The sequence below is a fragment of the Xylocopa sonorina genome, chromosome 15 (assembly GCF_050948175.1).
Source record: "Xylocopa sonorina isolate GNS202 chromosome 15, iyXylSono1_principal, whole genome shotgun sequence".
NCBI classification, from domain to species: Eukaryota; Metazoa; Arthropoda; class Insecta; order Hymenoptera; family Apidae; genus Xylocopa; species Xylocopa sonorina.
In genome coordinates, this window is record NC_135207.1 from 2,818,689 (window position 1) to 2,829,205 (window position 10,517).

Below are 10,517 nucleotides of genomic sequence, written 5' to 3' on the forward strand. Positions count from 1 at the left end.
CCCTGTGCGATTTCTTACGTCAGTCACCACAGCTCAAGAAATATTAGCGCCATCTGTTGGAGAAATGCTGAAACTAGTTGAGCATTAGTTTCAGTATTTTCCTCAGAGATGGCGCTAGTAGTTCTTCAGTTGTGGATGGCTGGTCGTTGGCTACGATATTTTCTTCTAATTAACTTTCACGTGGATCGCTTTTATATAATAATTTTATTTAATAGCAGCAAGTCTTTAACAAATAAGGTAAACTGAAGTGGAAGCTTCGAAATATAAATCTAGATTTTACAAAGGCAAATTATGATGTGTTCTCTTTGATGGCGTAGAAATAACTGAATAATAAATTTGAAAGACGTAGCAGACGATGCGTATTAATTTTGAAAACAATTTCCTATCGAAAGTGTACCTTTCGAGGAGCTGAAGTAGATTTTTGAAAAAGCTTTTTTATCGCTTTTTTAAAAAAAGACTTACTAGCGCCATCTGTTGGAGAAATCCTGAAACTAGTCGAGAATTAGTTTCAGTATTTTCCTCAGAGATGGCGTTAGTAGTTCTTGAGTAGTTCACTTCGCTGTCGATAATTGTTTGCGACCAGTTTGACCACTTTTCACAGAGATGGCGCCAGGTGTTTCAAATTAAGGTCCTATCATCTGTCTCACTCTTTTTTATAGCATCTTTCCCTCTCTTATCGATAAAGCGGGAAATATACAAAAAATTTAAATAAAACCACTGAAATATACAATAAATTAGAGTAAAACTATTGAAATATACAAAATTGATGAATGAATAGTATTGACACGCGGTACTTACACTGCGTGACATTATATTTATATATAATAGAAATTATAATAGAGATTAATGATCACCAACGGGTGTTTGTTAATGTTCGAGAGTTCAAAGCATTGGAAAGATTTTTCAGGATCATTTATCATAGAGATTGTATGCAATTTATTGTTAGAAAAGTTACGCAGAATCGTTCTTACATGTATCTTATGTATATCCTTAAAAATCTTAAAAAAATCAAGGAAATCGGCACCAACTCCCTTATGCTAAACAATTACAAAAATATCTATAATAAAAAATAATCATATAGTATGATGATAATTAAAATACAACCGTTATTATTTATTACAAATTTGCACACGTTATATTTTGTCGTGTAACTCAAACAAATTGCTGTAAAAAGATTTCGAAGAACGAAGATTGATTAGGATTTAAAAAATGATTGCACTTGTTGCAAGAGAGTTTGGAAAATGGAAATCAAACTAAACAAATTTCGAAGGGCGAAGATTGATTAGGATTTAAAAAATGATTGCACTTGTTGCAAGAAAATTTGAAAAAGGGAAGTCATAAGCTAAAACAATTACGAAAGAGCGAGATTGATTAGGATTTAAAAAATGACTACATCTATTGCAAGAAAATTTGGAAAAGGAAAGTTAAATTAAAAAAATTTCGAAAGAGCGAGATTGCACTTGTTGCAAGAAAATTTAGAAAAGGGAAGTCATAAACTAAAAAAATTTCGAAAGAACGAGATTGCACTTGTTGCAAGAAAATTTGGAAAAGGAAAGTCAATTAAAAAAAAAATTACAAAAGAGCAAGATTGATTAGGATTTAAAAAATGATTGCACTTGTTGCAAGAGAGTTTGGAAAATGGAAATCAAACTAAACAAATTTCGAAGGGCGAAGATTGATTAGGATTTAAAAAATGATTGCACTTGTTGCAAGAAAGTTTGGAAAAGGAAAGTCAATTAAAAAAAAAATTACAAAAGAGCAAGATTGATTGATTAGGATTTAAAAAATGATTGCACTTGTTGCAAGAGAGTTTGGAAAATGGAAATCAAACTAAACAAATTTCGAAGGACGAAGATTGATTAGGATTTAAAAAATGATTGCACTTGTTGCAAGAAAATTTGGAAAAAGCAAGTCATAAACTATGTCTGTATGGATAGGTTTTGTGGGTAATCTGGGGAAGAGCGTAGGAAAGAAATGGGCGTGCGTCTTGTAGGTATGGTAATGTGAGCCGGAGCTTAGGTATGAAAGGGATCGAAGAATTGGAAAGCGAATTACTTTGAGATCGTGGAGAGCACAGAGGTTGAAATTGAATACGACATTGCTAGGTGGAACCATACACGTCCGGGTCATTAAAAGCGGTCCCTCTGAACCCTACAGACACCGCTGGTACAATGCATTACACTGGGAATAATATGCTCTATTTACAAATTAAAATATCCTATTTCAAAATAATCCACGCGATGTTTAATCAATATTGACCACATCTGCGCCTTGTTCAGGGATTTCCATTATTGTCTCTGTTCTCTCACTGCTCTAATAAGTTCCTTAATTTTAACTAGCTATTCATTTTCTTTTTGGTATTTTTTCTATTTGTGGCGCAAATGAAATTTTTTAATTTTTTTCTTCCTCAGTAGCGACAGAAGTTTCGTTTTACGGTTTTGTTTCAATTAGTACTGTAACGTCACCGATTGATGACGTTACTTGTGTCAATATCTCGTTGATGATATCTTATTCTGCACTGTGTCGATAATGTAGGTGGTGACGATGCATCAGTGAAACTTTTATTGAAAATCTAGAAGAAATTCGGTTAAATCGGGCGAGACAGGTTTTCGAAAATTTAGTGAGAAGGTTTTATACGTTTATACAATTGGAAATAATAAAGGTATATATGTGAATGACGTTAAAAAGTTGTACGTGTATAATTAATGAATGTTTCTTGAATAGGCGATATTAAGTACACTTTTCTTAGCATTCGATTTTTACAAGTTTTAAGTTTCTTTTTCTGAATATAAATTTTGATATTTTAGTTATGAAATATAATCTACAATGTTGATAGATTGGTTCTCTGTTTAGTTGTAGGTTTGTTGATACATACGCATAAGTTGGGGATGCTTTCTTAAAAATTTGCTACTCTTGAGATATTTATATAAAAAATGACGATTCTATGTGATTTGTGGCATTAAATGATGATACTATGACATATGCCTTTGGTGCAATTAAATATCTTGTTACAGTAGTTTATTGTTTGGCTGCAACGTTCTTAAAAAATTGTAATGTTTAAATTTGAAATGTTTAAATTTATTCTTTAAATAATCGTTATTTTTTTATTTATATTACTGACTGGTTTTATACCTAATATTAAGAATTAATTGTTACAAATTCATAAATAACAATTTTGGCAATAATAAACAACATCACCTTAAAATAAATGCAATTATCCATCTAATTTGCATCTTATCCTCAAATTTACTAAGAACGTTAACCCTTTGCACTCGGCTCTTTTTCGTACATTAACAGTAAAAACTATTGCTAAACTAGCTAAAATTGTAAGTTTCTATCGTTAACGACTTTCAATGCATACAAGTCCCATGCAAGTGAAATGATATTTCCAAACAACGTTTACACCGGCTCTTCTTATTTCGTGAAAGGATCGAAACAGAGTACGCGATAGAAGGAAGGCAGAGTAATTGTTCAAAATCCATTAGGTCCAGCAATTCTCGAAGGTGGACTACAACAGTAGAAAATGATTGAAAATATTTATTACATTTAAAAAACTGACTATTTTCATAACGTACATTTACCCATACTTAATCAATCTATCTATTTTACTTTAGACACACATTTTACTTTACAGCTTATTATAGAGTTACGTTTTCGAGTAACAATTATCGCAATAATAAACAACACCAACATAGAATAAATGCAATTATCCATCTAATTTGCATTTTACCTTCAAATTTACTAAGAACGTTAAAGTAGAAAATAAGACGCGCAATATGATGCATACAAGTGGAACGATATTTGTGAAACAACGTTTACACCGGCTCTTCTTATTTCCTGAAAGGATCGAAACACAGTACACGATAGAAGGAAGGCAGAGTAATTGTTCAAAGTCCATTAGGTCCAGCAATTCCCGAAGGTGGAGCATCGCGCGGGTGTCTCGATTGGTACGGACGTACGAGCACGCACGTATTCACGGTGGAAGACTGAAAGGACACGTCTCGAATATTTTACCCGGGGAGTTTTTCCTCTTTAATTGATTCAATCGGCGAAAAACACGGCGGGGCCGCTTCACCCTCCGGGAATTTTCGCCCGCCGCCTCGCGCCGCCACGCTTTCAGCAAACCAACCGCTGTAACGAGACGCTGGAGAACTAACCTTCCTTTTCCGATGAAAACGCCAACTCCTCTTCGCGGTTATTCCCGTTTCTATTTCGCCGCCAGTCCATCCACCGCTCCTCCCCCCCCTCGCCTCTTTGTCTTTCGCCAGAGCCTTACCTTCTCTTTATTGTTATTTTCAACCAGATATTTTATCCAGATCGAGATTTCTTTGTCGTTTTCTCGCTGACATCCTTCTCGAGCACTTGAGCAATCTTTTCTCTCCCCTCTCTCTATGTCCAATCAATTTTATTTATCATAGATATCGTTTGGGTCTCTTTGTATTTGGTTTTCCTTTCTCTTTATTATTATTTTCAACCAGATATTTTATCCAGATCGAGATTTCTTTGTCGTTTTCTCGCTGACATCCTTCTCGAGCACTTGAGCAACCTTTTCTCTCCTCTCTCTATGTCCAATCAATTTTATTTATCATAGATATCCGCTTTTTCGCGAGATCGTTTGGGTCTCTTTGTATTTGGTTTTCGCTTTTTTCTTCTATTTTGTGTTTGGTACTGATCAGTCAGTATTTGAGGTCATTTTGGATCGCCTCTTTGTCTTTTGTCAGAGCCTTACCTTCTCTTTATTATTATTTTCAACCAGATATTTTATCCAGATCGCCTCCATCCTCGCCTCTTTGTCTTTCGCCAGAGCCTTACCTTCCCTTTATTATTATTTTCACCAAATATTTTATCCAGATCGAGATTTCTTTGTCGTTTTCTCGCTGACATCCTTCTCGAGCACTTGAGCAATCTTTTCTCTCCTCTCTCTCTCTCTCTATGTCCAATCAATTTTATTTATCATAGATATCCGCTTTTTCGCGAGATCGTTTGGGTCTCTTTGTATTTGGTTTTCGCTTTTTTCTTCTATTTTGTGTTTGGTACTGATCAGTCAGTATTTGAGGTCATTTTGGATGAGGATATTAATGTATTCGATGTTAATGGAGTTCTAAAAGATATAAAATATGAAAATACTTACATGTATATATATATATGTGTATGTAGTTTCTTTTATTTCGTGTTTGTTGTCAATCAGTCATTATTTGCTCTCATTTTGGATCAGAATATTAACGCCTTCGATATCAATGGAGTTCTAAGAGATATAAAACATGAAAACATTTACATGTAGGTATATATGCAGTTATAGTAATATATATGCAGTAGGTATATATATAGTCTTTTTTTCTTTTATTTCGTATTTGTTATCAAATCACTCATTACTTGCTTTCATTTTGGATGAGAATATTAATGCTTTCAATATCAATAGAATTTTAAGAGACATATATATTATGAAAACATTTACCTGTAGGTATATATGGGTATGTAATTTCCTTTTTCTCTTTTATTTGGTGTTTGTTATCGATTAGCCATTATTTGCTCTCATTTTGGATGCGGATATTAACGCCTTCGATATCAATGGAATTCTAAGAGATATATAATATGAAAACATTTACCTGCAGGTATATATGTGTATGTAATTTCCTTTTTTCCTTTTATTTGGTGTTTGTTATCGATTAGCCATTATTTGCTCTCATTTTGGATGCGGATATTAACGCTTTCGATATCAATATAATTCTAAGAGATACATAATACGAAAACATTTCCATGCAGGTATATACGTGCACGTAGAGAAACGGGAGCATTGCCATCTCTACGAGTTGTTTGCCCGTGGGATGCGAGAGGGCGGTGAAAGCAGAACTTTCCATAAATGCTGGAAACTCCGCAAATTTTCCGTTTATTATTTTAATTAGAGCCTTCGGGCCATTACCTAACGAGAATCCGGCTGGCTGCGTTTATATTGTGGAACTTCTGCAAAACGACAATGGAGCACGATATTATCGGTTTCCGTGTAACGCCTTGTAATCTGTACTTCGATCGTAAAACAAATTTTCCCCCTTTATATTCTATCTACAGTGTATGTACGCGATTATACGAGCATTTCTTATACATTTATCTGTCCAGCTTTGCTAAAGTAAAAGCTTGCTAAATGCTTTAGCATTTTTATCGTTAGCGAGTTACGTTTGAAGCATTGTTTAAGAAACGTCGAATAAAAAATAGTAATAGCGATAAAAAACAATTTTACATTAAATTTACTATTATTTTTTGAAAAGGATGTCTCATTTCGACGAATTTCGCGACAGGCAGGAACGCAGTAAAAAGAACAGGGAATTTCGATCGTAAAACAATTTTTCCCCCTTTATATTCTATGTACAGTTTATGTACGCGATTATACGAGCATTTCTTATACATTTATCTGTCCAGCTTTGCTAAAGTTAAAGCTTGCTAAATGTTTTAGCATTTTTATTGTTAGCGAGTTACATTTAAAGCATCGTTCAAGAAATGTTGAATAAAAAATAATAATGGCGATTTTATATTGAATTGTATTGAATTATATTGAATTGTATTGAATTATATTGAATTATATTGAATTTACTATTATTTTTCGAAAAACATTTCTCATTTCGACGAACTTCGCGACAGACAGGAACACAGTAAAAAGAACGAGGAATTTCGATCGTAAAACAAATTTAAAAAATAATAATGGCGATTTTATATTGAATTGTATTGAATTATATTGAATTTACTATTATTTTTCGAAAAACATTTCTCATTTCGACGAACTTCGCGACAGACAGGAACGCAGTAAAAAGAACAGGGAATTTCGATCGTAAAACAAATTTTCCCCCTTTATATTCTATGTACAGTGTATGTACGCGATTATACGAGCATTTCTTATACATTTGTCTGTCCAGCTTTGCTAAAGTAAAAGCTTGCTAAATGCTTTAGCATTTTTATCGTTAGCGAGTTACGTTTGAAGCATCGTTCAAGAAATGTTGAATAAAAAATAATAATGGCGATTTTATATTGAATTGTATTGAATTATATTGAATTATATTGAATTTACTATTATTTTTCGAAAAACATTTCGCATTTCGACGAACTTCGCGACAGACAGGAACGCAGTAAAAAGAACGAGGAATTTCGATCGTAAAACAAATTTAAAAAATAATAATGGCGATTTTATATTGAATTGTATTGAATTATATTGAATTTACTATTATTTTTCGAAAAACATTTCTCATTTCGACGAACTTCGCGACAGACAGGAACGCAGTAAAAAGAACGAGGAATTTCGATCGTAAAACAAATTTTCCCCCTTTATATTCTATGTACAGTTTATGTACGCGATTATACGAGCATTTCTTATACATTTGTCTGTCCAGCTTTGCTAAAGTAAAAGCTTGCTAAATGCTTTAGCATTTTTATCGTTAGCGAGTTACGTTTGAAGCATCGTTTAAGAAACGTTGAATAAAAAATAATAATGGCGATTTTATATTGAATTGTATTGAATTATATTGAATTATATTGAATTTACTATTATTTTTCGAAAAACATTTCTCATTTCGACGAACTTCGCGACAGACAGGAACGCAGTAAAAAGAACAGGGAATTTCGATCGTAAAACAATTTTTCCCCCTTTATATTCTATGTACAGTTTATGTACGCGATTATACGAGCATTTCTTATACATTTGTCTGTCCAGCTTTGCTAAAGTAAAAGCTTGCTAAATACTTTAGCATTTTTATCGTTAGCGAGTTACGTTTGAAGCATCGTTTAAGAAACGTTGAATAAAAAATAGTAATAGCGATAAAAAACAATTTTACATTGAATTTACTATTATTTTTTGAAAAGAATGTCTCATTTCGACGAACTTCGCGACAGACAGGAACGCAGTAAAAAGAACGGGGAATTTCGATCGTTTTTTCTCGAGTTTTTTTTTTAGTCCTGCCATAAAATCGTTTTCCTGGCTGAAAAAGGTCCAGTTTTTTCCGTTACTGGGCGCGAAAAGTTAGTAGGACTGATTTTTTACCGTTAGGAAATACCGTTGAAAAAAGCACCGACGAAATGATTTACAGTGTTAACGTTTTTTTCACTTGGTCAGTCGGGCGAGAAAAAATGGAGGACTAGCGGAGAATCAGGGGAAAAAGTGCGCACGATGGAACGTTTTAAGCTCGAAGTCCAATGTTTGCTCGAAAACAGGCGGTCCTGTTATAAACTGGAAAAAAATTCGTTTCTTAAAAAGGTGACTTTTCAACTACCTTCTTTTTTTCCAAAATATGCTCTCCAAGACGCGTCAGGAACAGTTTTTAAGGAGATTTATGACTGTATATACTTTAAAAATGTTGGCAGATTCTTATGAGAAACGTCATCTTGTTAAAAAAAAAACTTTAGGTAACTAACGCTACAAGTTTTAACAAATTTGCAATATTATAATATTGCATATACAATAATAACAAAATTGCAAAATAAACATTTTCAGATGAGCTACAGAATTCATCACTACAGGATAGAAAAAATGCAGATACCCTGTAAATCTATCGCACACATCAAATTCAATATTTTTCGTATAAACTGAGTCTATTAAAAATTATATTCACATAATAAAGCAGTATAATTTTCGCAAAAAATACAAATTTCAAAGAAGAAAATCTCCTATAAAAAAATAGAGAAATCATATCACATTACATATTTATATTTCTTATAAATTTACTGGAATTATTGCTTACAGATCTAACGACTTGTAAATTCTTCTTCTTTACAAAAAGATGGTACATTTCATAGAGAAGGAATAACGAGATGAATTTTCCTCCAAAAAAAGGTAATTAAAATGTTCTAGCGGATGTAGGAACGGAAGTGCTGCATTTTGTTCTGTAAAGTGTAGAATGGATAAAACGATCGAGATAACAGATATGTAATTTAATAAACGTGTAGACGAACGAAGGTGGATGAAGGGGGGAAGAAACGCTGTAAGACAGTGTCAGGCAACAGAGTTTAATCTCTTAATTACCAAGGAATGAGTTAGCGCGTAGGCGCGTTAAAGTCGTTGCAAAGATTAGTGGTAACAGTACTCTGGTAAGTCTTCCATCCGGCTTGTTTGTTAAATAATATCATCGCTACCCGGATACAAGTCTCTCCAGTTTCATTAGCACACGTAAAAATATGTTTCTGTTCAATAATATTTTAATAATCGTCATTTAACCCTTTGCACTCGGCTCTTTCTCGTACATTAACAGTAAAAACTATTGCTAAGGTAGCTAAAGTAATAATAGTTTCTATCGTTAACGTCTTCCAGCGATAGAAAATTTTCATTTCAATACAAAACTTGAGGAATACATGCGTTCTTGAAAAGCTGCGGTGAAATAAGTTTAACCATCGTAAATCAGTAATCAATGCTAATGTCCCCTTAGAGGGAACATTCGAGTTAAGCAAAGGGTTAAGTAATTTGTAAGTACTTTCTAGTACATCTCAATTTAAATCATGCTTTATCATGTAAATATACTACTGACGAGAGACTTATACCTTTATGTCTGTTCAACAATATCTTAATAATCGTTACTTGAGTAATTTGTAAGTACTTTGTAGTACATCACGATTTAAATCATGCTTTATCATATAAATATATTACTGACAAGAGGCATATACCTACATCTCTGTACAACAATATTTTAATAATCGTTTCTCGAGTAATTTGTAAGTACTTTCTAGTATATCGTAATTTAAAGAATTATGCTTTATCATGTAAATATACTGACGAGAGGCATATACCTTTATGTCTGTTCAACAATATTTTAATAATCGTTACTTGAGTAATTTGTAAGTACTTTCTAGTACATCACGATTTAAATCATGCTTTATCATGTAAATATACTGATGAGAGGCATATAACTACATGTACGTTCAACAATATTTTAATAATCGTTACTTGAGTAATTTGTAAGTACTTTGTAGTACATTGCAATTTAAATTATGCGTTATCATGTAAATACACTGACGAGAGGCATATATCTACATGTCTGCACGAAATGTTTTATCGTTCGCAGATGACTTGTCATATCTTCGATAACGACTGGTAACTGTGCAACACAATATCGTTCATGGACCACGTTTTCGTATCTTATGTAAACACTGACGAAGTACAATTATAATTTCGTACGCATGGTCATGTCAGTCGTCGCCAGCTCCTGCAACACCAGAAATAAACAATTTTTAACTCGATGTTTGGGCGGTAGTATTTCAATCAGAATTAAAATAAACATTTGCGATGTGTTTTATAATTTCTATGTTACGCAGAATGATTTCTAAAGGAAACATGGAAATAGTGAAGACGACGATGATGATGATAAAACATATCACTGTGATTAATCTTATCAAAAATGAGTAGTACAAATTTATGGTGCAAGCGATTTTAATTCTTTTAATCGGTTAACTGCGTTCAACGTGTATACACGTCGAACCAAAACTTTATTTTCTTGCGATTGGTGAGTATAATTCTTGTCAAATAAAAATGTAAAAGCCTTCCTCGT